The sequence below is a fragment of the Hemiscyllium ocellatum genome, unplaced genomic scaffold (assembly GCF_020745735.1).
Source record: "Hemiscyllium ocellatum isolate sHemOce1 unplaced genomic scaffold, sHemOce1.pat.X.cur. scaffold_529_pat_ctg1, whole genome shotgun sequence".
In the NCBI taxonomy this organism is placed as follows: Eukaryota; Metazoa; Chordata; class Chondrichthyes; order Orectolobiformes; family Hemiscylliidae; genus Hemiscyllium; species Hemiscyllium ocellatum.
This window is the reverse complement of record NW_026869100.1, coordinates 246871-267635: the sequence shown is the minus strand read 5'-3', so window position 1 is coordinate 267635 and position 20765 is coordinate 246871. Positions and strand designations below refer to the sequence as shown.

Below are 20765 nucleotides of genomic sequence, written 5' to 3'. Positions count from 1 at the left end.
CCTTATCCATGCCCTTCATGACTTTATAAGATCACCTCTCAGCCTCCAAATCTCCAGGGAAAATAGTCCCAGCCTATTCAGCCTTTCCCAATAGCTCAAATCGTCCAACCCCAGGAAAGTCCTTGCAAATGTTTTCTGAACCCTTTCAAGTTTCTCAACATTATTCCAAGAACAGGGAGATTGGAACTGAAAACAGAATTCCAGAAGGGCCTTCATCAGTGCCCTGTCCAGCCACAATATGACATCACAACAGCTGCATTCAATGCATTGACCAATAACGGGGAGCGTACCAAATGCTGCATTCACTCCCCTGCCTACCTGTGACTCTACTTTCAGGGAACTATGAACCTGCACTCCAAGGTCCCATTGTTCAGCAATGTTCCCCAGGACTTTACCATTAAGTGCATAAGTCCTGCCCTGATTTGCCTTTCCAAAATATAACAGCTCACATTTATCTAATTTGAACTCAGTCTGCAATTCCTTGCTCCAATGGCCCATCTGATCAAGATCCTGTTGTATTCTGAACTAACCTTCTTCACTGTCCACTACACCTCCAATTTTGGTGTCTTCTGTAAACCTACTGACCATATCTCATATATTCACATCCAAGTCATTTATTTAAGGGCCCAATATCCATCCCTGCAGCACACTGCTGCTCACAGGCCTCCAGTCCGCAAAGCAACCCTCAATCATCATCCTCTGTCTCCTACATTCAAGGTAGTTTTGTAATGGCTTGCTCTCCCTGCATTCCATGTGATCTAACCCTGCTAACCAGTCTGCTTTGTGGAACCTTGTTGAATGTCCATATAAACAACATTCACCGCCTGGCTTAATCAATTTTCTTTGTCACTTCAAAACACTCACTCAAGTTAGTGAAACACAATTGTGCATGTACAAAGCCACAGTGACTCTCCCTGATCATTCCTTACCTTTCCAAATAGATGGATATCCTGTCCATTCGAACAACTTGCCTGCCTGACTTCAGGCTCACTGTTCTCTTGTTCCATGGCCTCTCCTTACCACCTTTTTTAAAATAATGGCACCTCACCTGTCACTATCAACGATACAAATATCACAGGAGAGGCCCAACAATCACTTCCCTAGATTTCCAGAAAGTTCCAGGATACACCTGATCAGGTTCCAGGGCTTTATCCACCTTGATGCGATTTAAGACATCCAGTCCCACCTCCCTGTAACATGGACACTTTTCAAGTTATCACTGTTTATTTCTCCAAACTCTCGAGCTTCCATATACTTCTCCAGTAAAAATGACGTGAAATATTTGCATATATTTCACACCCCTGTGGTTCCATAGACAGCCTTGTTGACCTTTAAGCGGTCCTATTCTCTGGTCCAGTTAATCTTTTGTCTGTGATATATTTGTTTAATCTCTTTGGATTCTATTCCAGGACATCCCAGAAAGGCCTACTTCAAGGACCGTAACTTTCCTCCGACTTGATCAACAATGCCCTCCAACACATACCCTCCACTTCCCGCACCTCCGCCTTTACCCCACCCCTCCAGCCACAATAAAGAATACAGCCCTGCGGTCTTCATCTTCCACCCCACTAATCTCCAGATACAGCGCATTAACCTCTTATTTCTGCTACCTAAAGTCAGACCCCACCATAGACATATTTCCCTCCCCACCGCTATCTGCGTTCCACAGAGACCATTCCCTCTGCACCTCCCTTGTTAGGTCCACACCCTCCCACCAACACATGCTCCACACCTTTGACCTTCCCTTACCGCCACGGGAAATGTAAAACGTTCAGCCACACGTCACTGAGCTCTGTCCAGGACCTCAAAACGATCTTTTCACATCAGGCAGAGATTTGCCTGCACATCCCAAAACCTCATATACTGCATCTGGACACTATGGGAAATTTAACATGGTTCATCCAACTAACCTACACATCTTTGGACTGTAGGAGTAAATTTGAATATCCGAAGGAAACCCTCACAAACACTGGGGAGAATGTGCCAACTCCAACACAGACAGTTGCCTGAGGCTGGTATCAAACCCAGGTCTCTGTTGCTGAGGAAGCAGCGCTAACCACTGAGCCACAATACTGTGGGATCTTTGGTGCTGATGTGCTGCCCCACTGATAACTCAGTCACTCACCCTGCCTCATTTCCTAAGAGGCAGTGATGATGGAGTGAAATTATCACTAGACAGTTAATCCAGAGACCCAGATAACGTTCTGGGGACCTGGGTTTGAATCCCATCACGGCAGATTTTGGAAAGTGAATTCAATAAATATCTGGAAAAAATAATCTAGTGACGACAGGAATCCATTGTCAATTGTTGAAAAAACCCATGTGGTTCACTCATGACCTTTAGGGAAGGAAAATGCCATCCTTACCTGGTCTGGTCTGCATGGGACTCCAGACCTATAGCAACGTGGTTGACTCTTAACTGCCCTCTGGGTAAACGCAGCAATAAATGCTGGCCGAGCCAGTGACAGCCTCATCCTGTGAATGAATAAAGGAAACAGGTCAGGTTTTGTTCCTTCTCTAGTAGGTACATCCTACAAACTCAATCAGAAATGTTCTCGTACACACTGAACAAATACATTTCCATCCAAGCCCTTAACACGACAGCACTCCGAGGCCATGTTGGTAAAGTTAAAACCCCTTATCATTGCAACTATATTTTACAGATAACTGAGGTCTGCCGGTAAAATTGTGTCTCAATTCCCCGCTGACTATTGGGAGAGAGTCTATAATACAATCCCAGTAAGATGGTCATCCCTTTCTTATTTCTCAGTACCACCCAAATAACTTGCCTGGATGTACTCCCAGGAATATCCTCCCGAAGCCCAGCCATAATGTTATCCCTAATCAAAAACACCTCTCCCCCTGCTCTGTTGTCCCCTTGCTATAGCATCTATACCCTGGAACATTAAGCTGCTAGTCCTATCCATCCCTGAGTGCTGCCTCTGTAATTGCTGTAATATCCAGTGCCATGTTCAAAACCATACCCTGAGCCCACCTGCCTGACCTGTCAGGTCTCTTGCACTGAAATAAATGCAGTGTAACTGGTCCGTCCCACCTCATTCTGTAGCTTGCTCTTGCCTGCCTTGACAGTCTGATCTGGTGAACAGTACCAGCCTCAGACTCACCTCTTTTCTCACTATCTCTTTAGGATTACCCGACTCCCTCACTGGTTTAATGCCTCCCGAGTGGCACTAGCAAATCTCCCTGCTCCGCAGGACCCCATGCTTTCCCCTTCCTATGTCATTGGTACCAATGTACAATGTCCTCCCACTGGTTATTTTCCCCTTTGAGAATGTTCTGCTCCCTCTGAGAGACATCCTTGACACTGGCACCAGGGCAGCACCACCCCATTCTGATCTCTCACTGTCAGCTGCAGAAACGGCAGACTGTGCCCCTGACGAGAGAGTCCCCTATCACCATCGATCGTGTGGAACTGGATACACCTCACATTATGTTAGAAGCCAGTCTCAGTACCAGTAACTTGGCTGTCAGTGCTACTTTCCCCTGAAAGTCTATTACCACCTACATTTTCCAAAACAGTACACTTGTCTGAGATGGGGATAGCCACAGGAGACTCCTGCAGTACCTACCTACCCTCCTAGCTTTTCTGGAGGTAACCCACCTACCTGACTGTATCTGCAGTATCCGGAGACTGCCGCCTATCACACTCCCCGGCTCCTGTCAATTCCTCACTGCCTTTAATCACTCCTCCACCAATCCATGTGATCCAATAGGATTTGCAATCACACTTCTTGCAGACAAATCATCAGGTTCATTGAAACTCTCCCTAATCTTCCGCACCCGACAGGAACAGCACGCCACTCTACAACAGGCCATCTCTCCGCCTTAACAACCTACAGACCAAGACAAAGGCACAGTCTAACTGCTCGAAAAATACTGCCCGAGAATAACTTATTGCTTACGTTTTATATCTTAAACATTTAATCAAGAGACCGTAAGACATTAAAAAGAAATCCTCACCTGACTCATGATTGTAGATTTAATAAAATAAAACTGACTAAGATTGATGTTTGAAGAGACTGAAACTCACTGAGCTGATCCCCGGCTCTGAGTACTTCCAAGGGTGAGGTCTCTCTGAGGGCAGCTGTGAAATGTCACTGTTTCTCTTCTCTGCCCACTCCATTTCCAGAGAGGTTTTTAACTTCACAGCAAGTCAGCTCAGAGAGGTCACTGCTTGGTTTTATTCACTGGGGGTTGCCTTTGCTGCCCAGACCAGTATTTATTGGCCACCTTTACTTGTCTTGGAGAAAGTGGTGGTTAACCGCCTCCCTGAAATGCTGCAGTCCATGTACACCACAGTGATGTTTGGACAACAATCCCCCTCTGGCCCCACAACCCTCCCTGCCTCTGTAATCCCCCTCCGGCCCACCACCCTCCCTGTCTCTGTAATCCCCCTCCGGCTTCACCACCCTCCCTGTCTCTGTAATCCCCCTCCGGCTTCACCACCCTCCCTGTCTCTGTAATCCCCCTCCGGCTTCACCACCCTCCCTGTCTCTGTAATCCCCCTCCGGCTTCACCACCCTCCCTGTCTCTGTAATCCCCCTCCTGCCCCACAACTCTCCCTGTCTCTGTAATCCCCCTCTGGCTTCAGAAATTACATGTCCGTGGCATAAGATTTTTATTTGGATTCGTTTTTGTTTAATAAACCACCTCCCCCCTCCACAAAAAAGTGACATATTTCACCCCCAAACAAATTTCTGTTGATTGACCTTTTGGAGAGGCCGACACATGGACACCGCAGTATTTTATCTCACATTGTACACGTAGAATGATGGAACTTGCTTTTAAATATTGCTAAAAAAGGAAGGCAATGGCTTAATGGTATTCCTGCCAGATGATTGAAATGTACAGTGTTCCGAGGATTAGGGTTAGAATCCCAACATGGCTGATGGCAGCATCGGAATCCAATACAATCTAGAATGAAAAGGCGAATGATGACCATGAAACTATTGTCAATTGTTAGAAAACCCAACTGGTTCACTCATGTCCTGTAGGGAAGGAAACTGTCATCCTCACCTGGTCTGGCCTACATGTGACTCCAGACCCACAGCAATGTGGTTAACTCTCAACTGCCCTCAGGAAAAATACATTAAAAACTGTTAACAAATACCCCGCAGGTATCACTTAAAAACTGGCTGTTCCCATTGGGACCATGTGAATTTCTGAACGGCCTGAACTAAAACGGAGTTTCAGCTTCACCTTCTCCCCGTCTCCCCTCACTCTGTTTACACCCAACTCCAGAACACTCTCATTGAGCCAAGCAGCCCTCAGTGCAGCCCTGTCATTGTCATTGCCTGCTCACACCTACACTGCCCTCAGCCTCCTGTACTGTTCCAATGTATCTCAATGGGAGCTCAGGGACAGCATCTCATCTTTCAGTTCAGCCCTTTGTAACCCCAGAGTCAACATGGACCTCAGCAGTTTCTGAATGAACAGACAGTTGTCAGAAGCTGGAACATCCCACCTGAAAAGGTACTGGAATTTGAGTCGAAAAGGAGTTTTAATGGGAAGTTTGCAGGTAATTGAAAATATCAAGTTTACAGGTTAACATCATGAAGTGGGTGATTGGGTCTAAATCTGAGAGTACCTACAAAGAGACAAGGTGTAATTTGGATAAATCTGTGCTCCATCTCAGGCCAATATCTCCTTCCTCAGTTGCAGGGCCCAGAACAGAGCACACACCCAAAGGGTGATCCAAACACAAATTTGTACATCTTTCTGGTTAACAAAGATATTGGAGATATTTTCCCACAATAAGAACAGAAAAACCTTTCTCCTTCCACAGTTAAATGCCAATGATATTCAGATCCTGATGACTCCATTGACTGTAAAAGCTTACTTTTGAGATCCCAGCCTCAATTATTCTGATTTAATATCCTATGAAATGAATTCACAAAACAAAACTCACAGTCAGTGCAGGAAGAATACAAGACATATTTTTCTATTGGTATGTGCTTGGTGTGTAAATGCCTCTCTTCAAATCGTACACACCCGCCCCATCCTAGGAAGGGGACATGTCCATGCCCCTCACTGTACCTTGCCCCCAATAAAGATGGCGGCCATATCCCAGGACCTTTCACTGCCTGAGGGCCGCAGCCATTTTCCCATCTGCTGCAAACGCGGGAAAGAGTTTCTAATTCAGATTAACGACCCGCACAGAGTGTAATTAAAACTTCCCAGTCTAAAGTGACTCATTATCTCCATCTCCAAGGCATTCTCCCCTTCCCTGTTTGCCTCTCCCACATTCACCAACGACAGTCACGTGACACTGCACAGGCGAAGTTATTGGTGACGTGTCATCCCACTGGCCACGCCCCTCATTCACTCCCATTGTTTGGATGACCAGCTGGTTCCACTTGGTCCACCAGTCCCACCACCTTTTCCTATTGGTCCGAAGCTTCCACCAATCAGCTGGACCCCATTGTGAGGTCAGTGGTGGGATCCTCCCCCTGCCTGAATCAAACCCGGAAGGTGGATGGATGGTGTCAATCAGGAACAACAAGCAGGAGGTGCTGGGAAAGCTCAGCAGGTCTGGCAGCATCTGGGAACAGAATCTGTCCAGTGGCCCTTCCTCAGAACCGATGGGAGCTGGGAAAATTAGAATCCTGACAGTGTGGAAACAGGCCATTCGGCCCCAAAAGTCCACAGCGTCCCTCCGAATGGTATCCCACCCAGACCCATTCCCCTACCCTATGACTGTATATTTCTCCTGACTAATGCACCTCACCTACACATCCCTGAGCATTATGGGAAATTTAGCTTGGCCAATTCAACTAACCTGCAGATCTTTGTCCTGCAGGAGATAGGGGTTAAAGAGTAAATAATAGACAGGGACAGAACACCAAAAGAGAAACTGGAACATTTGGAAAGATAAAGGAGTGGATTACGATCTGGCTGTGAGGGTGCATAGCTGTTAATGGAGGGGACAGGAACCTGTGTCTGGCAGCATCTCAGTGGAGGTGGCGGAAATGGCAGCTGATGATCGACGTTCTGCTGCAAAAACAGACCCCGAGCTTCCAGCTGCCTGTCACTTTCACACACGAGCCTGTTCCCTGGCCACCATCTCTGTCTCATGCTTACTGCAGTGTTCCAGTGAGGCCACAACATACCAAATGGCCCCATATTACAAGGACTGCAATTTCCCCTCCCATGTGGTCAATACCATCCACTAGATCTCCTCCACTTCCTGCACCTCTGCCTTTGAAACCCACACCTTCAACTGCAACAAGGATAGAACACCCCCTCCACCCCCAAGTCCTTACCTTCCACCCAGATACAACACATCAGCCTTTGCCATTTCCACCCAGATACAACACATCATCCCCTGCCATTTCCACAAGCTACAATCAGACCCCACCACCAGATCCTTAAGGGGTTTGACAGAATAAATACTGATGTGTCTGAGGGTAAATACTGAGAGGGGAGTCTGAAACCAGATTCTGAGTCAGTCACAGAATCAAGGGTTCTGTTTCGGATTCATCAAGTTTAATGCAACACAGACACGGGTAAGGGGTTTCAGTAGCAATGGAGCTGGGGTGAGGAGGATACAAACAACGTTTAAGAAATTAGAATTCCTGGTGTTTGGGATTGTGTAGATGTCTGATCAGAAGGTCAGCTTCACGTCAGAAACAACTGCAATATTGTGAAGAGTGTAGTTCTGCTGCATCGTTCCCAGTGAGAGGGAGGGGCTCAGCAGTAAGGGAAAGGAATTTGTAAGGCAACGGGTTTAACCATGACAATGTTTCATTGGAGGAAACTGCACCTAATCGAGTAGTGGGAATGTGGTAAGCAGTTTGATAACTGAGTAACAGTGGAGTAATGGCGAGGGATGATGGGGAGGGAGAGCTGGGCATTGTCAGTGTACATGTGAAACCCAACATTGTGCAAATGCACTATGTCACCTCAAGGATTGATCCATGAGGGACAGCAAATGCAAGGAATTCAGAAAGCAAAGGGACAGTGGAGATGGAGCAGGATTTTCCAACAACTGTGAGGTCAAATATAAGTTTTTCACAGAACGAGAGAGAAGGACATAACCAGAAAAGACACAACAAGGAACAATATCTGTGAATCGGTGAGGGGGACTGATGAGGAGGGGGAGAAAAGAGAGTTGGAAACTCTATGGTTCAGTGAGATTAGGGGAAAGGGTCAAGATGAGCTCTGATACGGCTTGACAGGAGATTGGCGAAAATTTGGACAAAAACCGGGAACACTTCGTGAGGCAGTTTGGCTCGGCGGGCTAGTGGGAGGGAGGGAAGCTACAGATCGGATTGTCTCAGTCTTAGTGACAGAGAAACTCCATGTGCTCCTTACTCTTGTTGTTGGAGAGAAGGATGGAGGAGACAGGATGATGGACAGTGTTTCACAAAGAAACAAAACCTGGGTAAGTGATATTTAAAGTGAGTGAACAAACCTAATGTATTTAACTTTTACCCAAAATATTAAAATAAACAACTGAAGTCCTAGTTCGAATCCCAACTTGGCAGACGGTGGAATCTGAATTCAAGAAAAAAAATAAGTGGAATTAGGAATCTCCTGATCTCCATGGAACCATTGTCAATGGTGAAAAAAATCCTGCCAACCTGACAGTGGCCCAGCCAGCTACTCACTGTATTAATCACTGCAAAGTCTCAACAAAGGAATGAAACTGGATGGACCACTCGGTATCTAACAGGGCACCAGAAAATACAACCACAGAATCAGCCCACTCGATGGTGCGATGTCCTCCAGACTAACATCTGGAGTTTTGTGTCAAAATGTGTAGAGCTGTCTCACAGACCAATCAAGGAACTGACTGACATACTCATACTCATGAAATCAACCCTTACAGACAATGCTGAAAATGTGTTCCTGGAAAAGCGCAGCAGGTCAGGCAGCATCCGAGGAACAGGAAAATCAACGTTTCAGGCATGAGCCCTTCTTCAGGAGCCCTCTTACAGAGGATGACCAGACACCACCATCACCATCCCTAGATATTGAGAGTGTGGTGATGGAAAAGCACAACAGGTCAGGCAGCATCCGAGGAGCAGGAGAATCGACGTTTCGAGCCTAAGCCCTTCATCAGCCTGACCTGCTGTGCTTTTCCAGCACCACACTCTCGACTCTGATCTCCAGTATCTGCAGTCTTCATTTTCTCCTGAAATCTCTGGATATATCCTGTCCCACCAGCAGGACAGACCAGATAGAGGTAGTGGCACAGACAGGGAGGATTTGCCCTCGGAGTCCTCATCATTGACTCCGGACACCAGGAAATCTCATGGCTCCTGCTGATTACCACGTACCATCCTCCCTTGGCTGATGAATCACTTCTCCTTCATGTTGAACAACATTTGGAGGAAGCACTGAGGAAGTAAAATGGTGTCAAACGGACTCGGGGGACAGGATTTCAATATCCACAATCGAGACTAGCTCTGCAGCAGAATTACTGACTGAGCTGGTCAGGTCCTAAAGGATATCGCTGCTCAACTGAGTCTGCAGTGGGTGGTAAGGGAACCAACAAGAGGGAAAAACATACTTGATCTCATTGTTATGAACTGACCAGGAGCAGATACATCTGTCCATGACAGTATCGGTAAGATCGACCATCACACATTCCTTTTGGAGTCACAAGTTTTGGCTTAAAGTTGAGAAAAACCTCCATCGCGTTGAGTGACACGATCACCGTTCTAAATGAGACAGACTTTGAAGAGATGTAGGATCTCAAACTGGATATCTCGGAGATACATCAACAGCAGCAGAACAGTACTACAGCACAATCTGTAATCTCATGGGTTTGTAAGTCTGGCTATCGCCCATGACAATGGACAGTAAAAGGAGGGCATGCCAAGAGCAACACCAGGCATACCTAAAAATGAAGTGCCAACCTGGTGAAGCTACCAAACAGGACCATCTGCATTTCAAACAGCATCAGCAGCAAGCAACAGAGCTAAACGATCCCACAACAAATGGGTCAGATCAGAGCTCTGCAGTTCTGCCACACCCAGTTGTGAGCAGTGATGGACAATAAAACAACTCACTGGAGGAAGCATCACAGATATCCCCACCCTTACTGATGGAGGAGCCTCACACATCCATGTACCAGATAAGATAACAGCATTTGCAGCAATCTGCAGCCAAAAGTGCAAAGTGGGATGATCCATCTCAGCCTTCTCCAGTGGTTTCCAACATCACAGATGTGAGTTTTAAGCCAGTTCTATTCAGTTTGAATAACATCAAGAAATGGTTAAGTAGTGCAAAGACTATCGGCACTGTCGGCAACAATACTGATGGCTTGTGCTCCAGAACTTGCCACCCACCAAGCCAAGTACCGCTCCAGCGCTGGCATCTACTGACAATGTGAAACATTGCCCATGGACGTTCAACACAAAAACACAGGGCAATCCAACCCAGGCAATTTCCCTCCGTCAGTCCACACTCGATCAGCAGTAAAGTGATGGAAAATGTCATCAACAGGGCTACCAAGCAGCAGCTGCTCAGCAACAGCCAGCTCAGCGACACTCATTTTAGTCTCCACCAGGGCCACTCAGCTCCCGATTGTGGTACTGCCCTGATTCACAACCTGACAACCAGCTGAATCCCAGAGGTGAGGTGAGGGGGACAGCCCAGTCCCACTCCAAGACCACTATTTCTAGCTGGTTCTAACCTTGCATCAGCTCATACACTCTCATCCACCTTGTGTTATCTCCAGACTTCATTATCCAAACACACTCCTGGCCAGCTTCCCACATTCAACCTCCCTGTTATCTCAAGAAAACTAAATCTCTGCTGCCTAAGTACTCCCTTGTACCAAAACATGTTGTTCCATCAAAAAGCTCCTATTCATAATCAACAACATAGAGCTTCGGAGATGTACAGCATGGAAACAGACCCTTCAATCCCAACCCGTCCATGCCGACCAGATATCCCAACCCAATCTCGTCTCACCTGCCAGTATCCGGCCCACATCCCTCAATTTAAAATTCTCACCCTTGATATAATTCCTGGGTGTGACCATCCCTAGCTCGCCGCATCACACACCCTTTGAGAACTCGACAACCCATTCTGTTCGAGACTCCCAATGATCTGTTAATTCATTACCTCACCTGTGTGGCTGCTTTTATAGTTACCAAAGCAACAAGGTCTGAAATTCACAGCCAAAACCTCACAGGTCTGCTTTCCTCCTTTAAGACATTCCTCAAAACCTGCTTATTTGGCAATGCTTTTTTGTCACTTGACCTAATATCATCCTTCTCTGGCCTGATGTCTAAAGTTCCCAATAATATTTTTGTGAAATTATAAGCAGGATAATGAAACTACAAACTGTTCTTGATTTGGACATTATCTTCACATCATCACTGTTGCTGTAATGAATAATCTGTAATGTCTCTTACCCAACCACATTGTGGGAGCACCTTCACCACACAAACTGCAGCTGTACAAGAAAGTCAAACATCACCCTCTCCCCAGGAAACAGGGCTTTGGCATTAATCACGGGTATCTGTGGAAGGAGAAATACACATGATGTTTCAGGGAGTGGAAAACGGATTACAGGGAACGAAGATGATGCAGAATTTATAGGCAGAAATGGAAGGAAAATACACTTGCTTATTTGGAAATAAGAATTCTTGACTGTCAAAGATTTTCCAGAAAAAAATTAAGCGCAGCACATGGTCAGGGGCTGGGCGGCAGTGAAAAATTAATTTACAAAAATGTCTGTAAAAGTAATAGTAAAACACACCCATTGTTCGAGACTGAGGAAGTTAGATATTGACAAAGTGGTCATGAGGGAGCCCAGAGATGAAGTAGAGCAGAATAAGCTGTTATGATCCTACAGTCATAGAGATGTATTGCACTGACACAGACCCTTCGGTCTAACTCATCCAAGCCAACAGGTATCCGAACCTAATCTATTCCCATTTGCCAGCACTTGGCCCATATCCCTGTAAACGCTTCCTAATCATATCATGTGTCTACTTAGATGCCTTTAACAAGTTTTAATTGTACTAGCCTCCACCACTTCCTCTGGCAGCTCATTCCACCCACTGCATGAAAGAGTTGTCCTTTAGGTCCCTTTGAAATTTTATCCGTTCACCCTAAAGCAATGCCCTCTACTTCTGGACACCACCACTCCAGGGAAAACACCTTGTTCATTTACTCCATTCATGCCCCTCATAATAGTATAAATCTCCATAACATCACCGCTCAATTTATGGCACTCCAGGGAAAACAGCCCCAGCCTTTTATGCCTCAACGTGTAGCTCAATCTCAAACCCTAACAACATCCTTGGAAGTCTTTTTTGGAACATTTCAAGTTTCACAGCACCCTTCTGATAGGAGGCAGGCCAGAATTGCACACAATATTCCAAAAGTGGCTTAACAAATGTTGCTGTACAGGACATGACCTCCCACATCCTATACTCAATGCTCTAACCAATAAAGGAATATATATTAAACACCTTCTTCATCATCCTATCTACCTGCAACTTGACTTGCAAGGACTATGATCCTGCAGACCAAGGTTTCTTTTTTCTGTAAACGTCTCCAGGGCCTTGCCACTCAGTGTATAAGTCCTGCCTTGTTTTACTTTTCCAAAATGCAGCACCTCACATTTATCTAAATTATACCCCATCTCATCAATATCTCATTGTAATCTGACGTAACCTTCTTCATTATCCACATTACCTCCAATTTTGTATGACCTGCCAACTCATTTACGATACCAAATCATTTAAATGAATGATGAAACAAATCTAGAAATAAACATCCATTTCTCTGAGTTAGAATGTGCTCTGTGTAAATCCTGCCCAACGACTCTGTACCAGAGAAAGGCTGCACATGCGCCTGGCTGTACCTTGCCCCCTACAAAGCTGGTGGCTCCACACATGTCCAGTGAATTCTTGCCCCAAATAAAGATGGTGACGCTCAACAATGCCCGCAGCCACACTGAGGCAATTCCCCGTTTACTGAAAACACGAGACTGGGACGTTCAAATGTGTGTTTTCCGATGTGCACGTTGTGTTTGTTAAACCTTTCCGCTCATACAGAACCTCTCTCACCTCCTGCGGTTCCACAGACAGCCTTGATGTTTGTGGGTACCTGTTCTCGTTAGTCCTTAGTGTATTTGTACAATCACTTTGGATTCGCCTTAAACCCATTTCCTAAAGCTATCTTGTGCCCCCTTTTTGCCCTCCTGGTTTACCTCGAGTATACTCCTACTGCCCCTATACTCCTCTCGGGATTCTCACAAACCCAGCTCTCTGTACCTCCCATATGCCTCCTTCATTTTCTTGACCAGGGCCTCAATTTCTTTCGACAGGCAGCATTCCCTACATCTACCAGCCTTGGCCTTAACAGGAACATACTGTCTATATACTCTCATTGTCGCAGGCCTATGGAGGCAATGGCAGATGAGGACAGAGAAACAATCATTCCCAGTAAAGAGGCAATGTTGGGAAAGATAACAGCCTCAAGGTAGATGGGTCTCCTGGCCCTGATGGATTGCATCCCAGGGACTAAAGGAGATGGAGGCTGGGGGGGGGGGGGGGGGGGGGGAAGAAAGATTAACGAATAAACTCGTGATAATTCACTAAAATTTGTTGGATTCTGGGATGGTTTTGACAGACTGGAAGCTGCAAATGTGGTGCCACTATTTTTCAAAAAGGGCCCGTTAGCTTAACTTCTGCAGTGGAGAAAATGCTTGAATCTCTCAAGGAAGTAGTGGTGAGATATCTGGGTTGAAATTGTCTCATTTCGCAGACACAGCATGGATTCATGAAAGGCAGGTCATGTCTAACACATTTACTGGAATTATTTGAGGATACAACGAGTGCGTTGGACAAGGCAGATTCGGTGGATGTGGTGTACCTGGATTTCCAGAAGGTATTCGATACGTTGCCACACAAAAGGCTGCTGTATAAGGTAAAGATGCACAGCATTATGGGTAATTATCATTGATACGGGATCGGCTAACCAACATAATACAGAATGGGGATAAACGGGTGTTTGAATTAGTGTTGGCACTACAACTGTTTGCAATTTACACAGATGTTTTGGAGTTGAGGACCAAGTGTACGGCATCAGAGTTCACATTTGATACAAAGATGAGTAAAGCAATGTCTGCAGAGACCACTAAGTCTGCACAAGGATACAGAGAGGTTACGTGAGTGGGTAAGGGTCTGGCAGATGGAGTTCAATGTTGAGGTCATCCATTTTGGAAGGACTAACAACAAACTGGATGATGAAATGGTGAAAACATGCAGCAGGCTGCTGTACAGAGGGAGCTGGGTGTCCTTGTGTATGAATCACAGGAAGCTGGTTTGCAGGTACAGCAGGTCATTAAGGCAGTGAAGGGAATATTGTCCTTCATTGCTAGAGGGATGGTTATGCTGCAGCTGTACAGGGTGCTGGGGAGGCCACACCTGGAGTACTGTGTACAGGTTTGGTCTCCTTACATTAGCAAGGATGTACTGGCACTGGAGGGAGTACAGAGGAGGGTCATTAGTTTGAGTTGGGAGTTGAGAGGGTTGGTGTATGTGGAGAGATTGAGAAAACTGGTTCTATACTCATTGTCATTTAGAAGAATGGGAGGTTGGATACAAAAATGTAAAATTATGAAGGGAGTAGATAAGACAGGAGCAGGGAGGCTATTTCCACTGGGGGCGGGTCAGACTACAGAGCATTACCTCAAAATAAGGGGGAGCAGATTTAGGACTGAGTTCAGGAGGAACTGCTTCAGCTAAAGGGTTGTGAATCTGTGGAATTCCCTGCCGAGTGCAGCATTTGACGTTATCAACTTGAATGCCTTTAAAGCAAAATGTAGATTTGTGAACAGGAAAGGAATTAAGGGTTATGGTGGGAGAGCAGGAATGTGGAGCTGAGGCCATGAAAAGATCAGCCCTGATCTTATTGAATGGCAGAGCAGGCTGGAGGGGCCAAGATGAAAGTTCTTGCCTTGTGCCATCAAAATTGGCCTTTGTCCAATTCAGAGCCTTATCTTGTAGATCTGGTCTATTATTTTCTGTAACTATTTTAAAACTAGTAGAATTACCAGAGAATCCCAACAGTGTGAAAGTAGGTCATTCAGCCCATCACATTGATACTGACCATGAGAGCCTCCTAACCTCCCTCTGTAACATTGCATTTCCCAGGGCCACCCAACCTACACATCCCTGAACATTATGGGCAATTCAGCCTGGACAATCCACCCAACCTGCACATCCCTGAACACTGTGGGCAATTCAGCCTGGATAATCCACCAAACCTGCACATCTTTGGACTGTGGGAAGAAACCAGAGGACCCAGACGAAACCCATGCAGAATACCCCAATAAGGTGATCATCCCTTTCTTATTTCCCAGTTCCACCTAAAGAACTTCACTGAGCTTGCTCCCAGGAATATCCTCTGTAAGCAAAAACATAATGCTATCCCGAATCAAAAATGCCACTCCCCCTCCTCTCGTCCCGCTTTCTATTCTTCCTATAGCATCTATACCCTGGAACATTAAGCTGCCAGTCCTATCCATCCCTGAGTGATGCCTCTGTAATTGCGATAATATCCCAGTCCCATGTTCAAAACCATACCCTGAGCTCATCTGCCTTCCCTGTCAGGCCTCTTGCATTGAAGTAAATGCAGCGCAAATGCTCAGTCGGACCTCATTCTGTGCCTTGCCCTTACCTGCACCAGCCTCAGACATACCTCTTTTCTCACTATCTTCTTGTGTTTACACCCACTCCCTCACTGGTTTAATGCCTCCCGAGTATCACTAACAAATCTCCCTGCCTGGATATTAGACACCTTCCAATTCAGGTACAATCCATCCTTCTTATGCAGGTCAACTCTACTCCAGAGGAGATCACAATGATCCAAAAATGTGTTTCCTTTTCCCCTGCACCAGCTCCTTCACCACTCATCCAGCACCACCTCCTCTGTAATATGGACATTTTTCAGGATGTCACCATTTATTTCCCCACATTCTATATCTCCCATGTACTTATTCACAATAAACACTGGTGCAAAACACTGGTTTCCTATCTTGCCCATCGCCTGCAGCTCCACACAATGGCTGCCTTGCTGATCTTTGCGGGTCTCTATTTTCTCCCTAGTTAGCCTTTTTTCTTCATGTATTTACAAAAGCCCTTTGCATTATCCTTAACCCCATTCACCAAAGCTATCTCACGTCCCTTTTTTGCCTCCTGATTTCCCTCTTAATTATACTCCTACTGCCTTTATACTCAAATATTGTTTGGATTGGAAAAAATGCAAAATATAACATCCTGACAAAACAAACGAGGGCAGGACTTAAACTCAATAAAAATAGGGCCTTGAGTAGTGATATGGGAACAAAGAGACCGAGGGCTTCATAACTTTGAAGTCTGTGTCACATGTAGATGGTTAAGAAGGTATTTAGCATGCTTGCCTTCACTGTTTAAACCTTGGTACAGGAGTTGGGACGTTATGTTGAGGATGTACAGGACGTTGGGGAGGCATCTTCTGGAATACTCTGTCCAGTTCTGGTTGTGCTGTTATAGGAAGGATATTATTAAATTGGAGCAGGTTCAGAAGAGATTTAACAGCATGTTGCCACAAATGGAGGGATTGTATTATAAGGAGAGGCTGGATAGGCTCAATGGAGTGCAGAAGGTTGAGGGTGACCTTATCAGAGGTTTATAAAATCAGAAAGAGTGTAGATAATGTGAATGGCCGGGGGAGAGGGGGATTCAAAACTCGGGTGCGTTCATTTTGAGAAGAGATGAGAAAGGTTTGAGAAAAGACATTAGGGTTTCAAAAAAAATATGTGGAATGAACTTCCAGAGGAAGTGGTAGCTGTGAATACAATTACAATATTTAAAAGACATTCAGATAAGTACATAAATAGGAAATATTTGGATGGATGTGGACCAAGCGGAGGCAGGTACAATTAGTTCAGTTTGGAATTATGGTCGGCATGGACTGGTTTGACCACAGGGCCTGTTTCCTTGCTGTATAACATTATGACTCTAATCCTCACTAACTCTAAATTCCTCCATCCTCACAACTCTCCCGATTACTGTCACCTCATCCAGCCTCACAACTCTTCCTTATTTATATAATTCCTCACCAGCCACAGAACGCTCCCTATCTCATGTCCTCCAGTTTCTCAAATCTCTGCGATATGTGCCTTTCTTTAGTTCCAGCCTTGAGGCTGCCCTCATTCACTCCGATTGGTTGGACAACCTGGTCCTCCAGTACTGCCCTCTCGTCCTATTGGCCTGCGCTGACATCAATCATCCGGGGCCATTGTGAGGTGAGTGGTGGGATCCTCCCTCTCTCTCTCTGCCCTGGGATGAGCTTCAACATTCACAGTCAATGGGGCAGTATCACAGAGCACAGGGGCTGGGGGCTATTCAGCCCATTGGGGCTGTACTCTCTCCCTCTGGAGATGCTGCAAATCTGTCCCAATTCCCTTCCCATTTGCCCATGGCCCCCCAAATCTTCCCTTAAAATGTAAAATTCCAAATCTGTTTGAATAACTGCTGAGTCTGTGTCCAGCTGCCATTCAGACTGTTCCAGATGCTCAGAACTTACTGAATAAAATAATGTTCACATATCCACATATTATTTGCTAATTACCTGAAAATAGTTACTAAAATTGTGACATTGTTAACAATTCCCCTCTCTCTGGAAATGAAAATATCCTAGAAACAAATTTGTACTGGGTCAAAATCACTGCTTAACCTTCTCAGCTCCAAGAACAATTATCTGTGCTTCTGCTAGCTCTCCACAAAAGAGGAACACATCTTATTTTCATTTATTAGTGTCATAGAGATGTACAGCACAGAAACAGACCTTTGGTCCAATTTGTCCATGCCAACCAGGAATCCTCAACAAATGGAGCCCCATTTGCCAGCGATTGGTCCGTAGCATTTGAAACCCTTCCTATCCATGTACCCAATCGGATGCCTTTCAAATGTTGTAATTGTATCAGCCTCCACTACTTCATCTGGCAGCTCATTCCACACACACACACCACACACAGCTTGAAAACTTTGCCCCTTAGATCCGTTTTAAATCTTTGCCCTCTCAACTTAAGCCCATGGGATTTTGTTTTGAACCCACCTAACCTGGGGAGAAAGACCCTGGCTGTTCACCTTATCCATGCCCCTCATGACTTTATAAATCTCCATGAAGTCACCTCTCAGTCTTTGACTCTCCAGGGAAATTAACCCTGGCCTATTCAGCCTCTCCCTGTAGCCCAAATCCTCCAACCCTAGCAAAGTCTTTGTAAATCTTGTCTGAACACTTTCAAGATTCACAACATTCTTTCCAGAACAGGGAATTTCGAACTTAAAACAGAATTCCTGCAATGGATTAATCAATGTCCTGTCCAGCCTCAACTTGACGTCCCAGCTTCTGTACTCAATGCATTGACCAATAAACATAAGCATACCAAACACCACCTTCACTAGTCTGCCTATCTGTGACTCTACTTTCAAGGAACAATGAACCTGCACTCCATGGTCTCTATGTTCAGCAACATTCCCAAGGACTTTACCATTAAATGTCTAAGTCCTGCCCTGATTTGCCTTTCCAAAATCCAACAGCTTACTTTTGTCTAAATTGAACTCACAGTCTGCCATTCCTCGCCCCAATGGCCCATCTGGTCAAGATCCTGTTGCATTCAGAACTAACCTTCTTCACTGTCCACTACACCTCCAATTTTGGTGTCTTCTGTAAACCCATTGACTATATCTCATATTCACATCCAAGTCAATTATTTAAGGACCCAATGTCCATTCCTGCAGCACACTGCTGCTCACAGGCCTCCAGCCCACAAAGCAACCCTCTTTCACCACCCTCTGCCTCCTACCTTCAAGTCAGTTTTGTATCCAAATGGCTAGTTCTCCCAACATTTTATGTTATCTAACCAGTCTGCTTTGTGGAACATCATTCAGTGTCCATATAGACAACGTCCACAGTCTGCCTTCATCTTTGTCAGGTCTTCAAAAAAACTCAATCAAGTTAGAGAGAGAAATAATTTCCCACACACAAAGCCATGTTAACTACCCCTAATCATTCCTCGTCTTTCCCAATACATATAAATCCTGTCCCTCAGAATCCCTTCCAACAACTTGCCTGCCACTGACTTCAGGCTCACTGTTCTCTTGTTCCCTGGCCTTTCCTTACCACCTTTTTAAATAATGGCACATGTCTTCCAGCACCTCACCTGTCACCAATGATGATATAAATATCTCAGGGAGGGGCACTGCCATCACTTTCCTAGCTTTCCACAAATGTCTGGGATACACCTTAACAGGTCCCAGGAATTTATCCACCTTGCTACGATTTAAGACATCCAGTACTACCTCCTCTGTAATATGGTTAGGACGCGGGCAGCAGTGGACAATTCATTTACAGAAAAGGTCTGTGAACAAAATAGTAAATTACTAAACAAAGCAAAAATACACTCAGACTGAGGAAGCTAGATAATGAACAAGTGGACATCAAGGAGCTCAGAGGTGAGTCAGAGCAGTGTTCACTTTTATGATCCCACAGTCAGAGATGTCTAGCACCGAAACAGACTCTTCAGTCCAACCCATCTATGCCAACCAGATATTCTAACCTCATTATTCCCATTTGCCAGCACTTGGCCGGCATCCCTCTGAACCCTTCCTATTCAAATGCCTTTGAAATGTTACAATTTTTAGGCTACTGTTGAATTTCCCCCTCACACCCTAAACCTATATCCTCTAGTTCTGGGCTCTACCACCCCAGGCTAAACACCTTGTCTATTTACGCTATCCATGACCCTCAAGATTAGAGAAACCTCTTCAACATCACACTCCAGGGAAAATGGCCACAGCCTATTATGCCTCTCCCTGCAACTCAAATCCTCCAACCCTGGCAACATCCTTGAAATCAATTCTCAAACCTTTCAAGTTTCAGTGCCTCCTTCTGATAATAGGGAGACCAGAATTGCACACAATATTCCAAAAGTGGCCTAACCAATGTCCTGTCCAACTCCTTTACTCAACACTCTGACCAATAAAGGGATGCATACCAAATGCCATCTTCACTGTCCTATCTACCTGTGACTCTACTTTCAAGGAACTGTGAACCTGCATTCCAAGGTCTCTTTGTTCAGCAAGACTCTCCAAGACCTTACAATTCAGTGTGTGAGTCCTGCTCGGATTTGCTTTTCTAAAATGCTGCACCTCACATTTATCTAAATTAAACCCTATCTGCCACTCCCCAGCCCATTGGCCCATCTGATCAATATCCCATTGTATTCTGAGACAACCTTTATCACTGACCACAACACCAACAATTTTGGTGTCACCTGCAAACTTACTAACTGTACCGCCTCTATTCACATCCAAATCATTTAATGAATGACGAAACAAATCCACAGAAAAACAAAAATCCATTTCCCTGGGTGTGAATGTGCTCTGTGTAAATCCTGCCCTATGACTCTCTATCAGGGAGAGCTGCACATACTCCCCTCTGAACTTTGCCCCCTACAAAGATGGCGGCTGCACGTGTCCAGTGAATCGTTGCCCCGAATAAAGATGGCGGCACTTACTCGAGTCAATCGCGAGATGAGGCATTTTCCGGTTTACTGCAAAAACGAGACTGTAAGTTTCAAATTTGTATTTTCCGATGTGCACCAAATGTTCGCAAAACCTCTCAGCCCAGACCAACACCATTTCCCTCCCGCTTGCTGCTGTTTATTTCTTTCCTTACCGACAGCTCCCCATCCGCACAGCCGCGCTGTCCGCGAGGATGATCAC

General features: G+C 45.5%; 1 long non-coding RNA gene across 2 annotated transcripts in view; it reads right to left on the bottom strand.

Annotated features, from left to right (window-relative positions):
- Positions 1 to 20765, bottom strand: part of LOC132813901 (uncharacterized) — a 56970-nt gene extending 36205 nt beyond the window's left edge. For both annotated transcript variants that reach the window (XR_009644206.1, XR_009644205.1), the window contains exons 1-3: positions 20719 to 20765; positions 11391 to 11497; positions 2367 to 2475 (exon numbers count right to left, since the gene is read on the bottom strand). This is a non-coding gene — a long non-coding RNA (uncharacterized LOC132813901). The remainder of the gene's footprint in view (positions 1 to 2366; positions 2476 to 11390; positions 11498 to 20718) is intronic.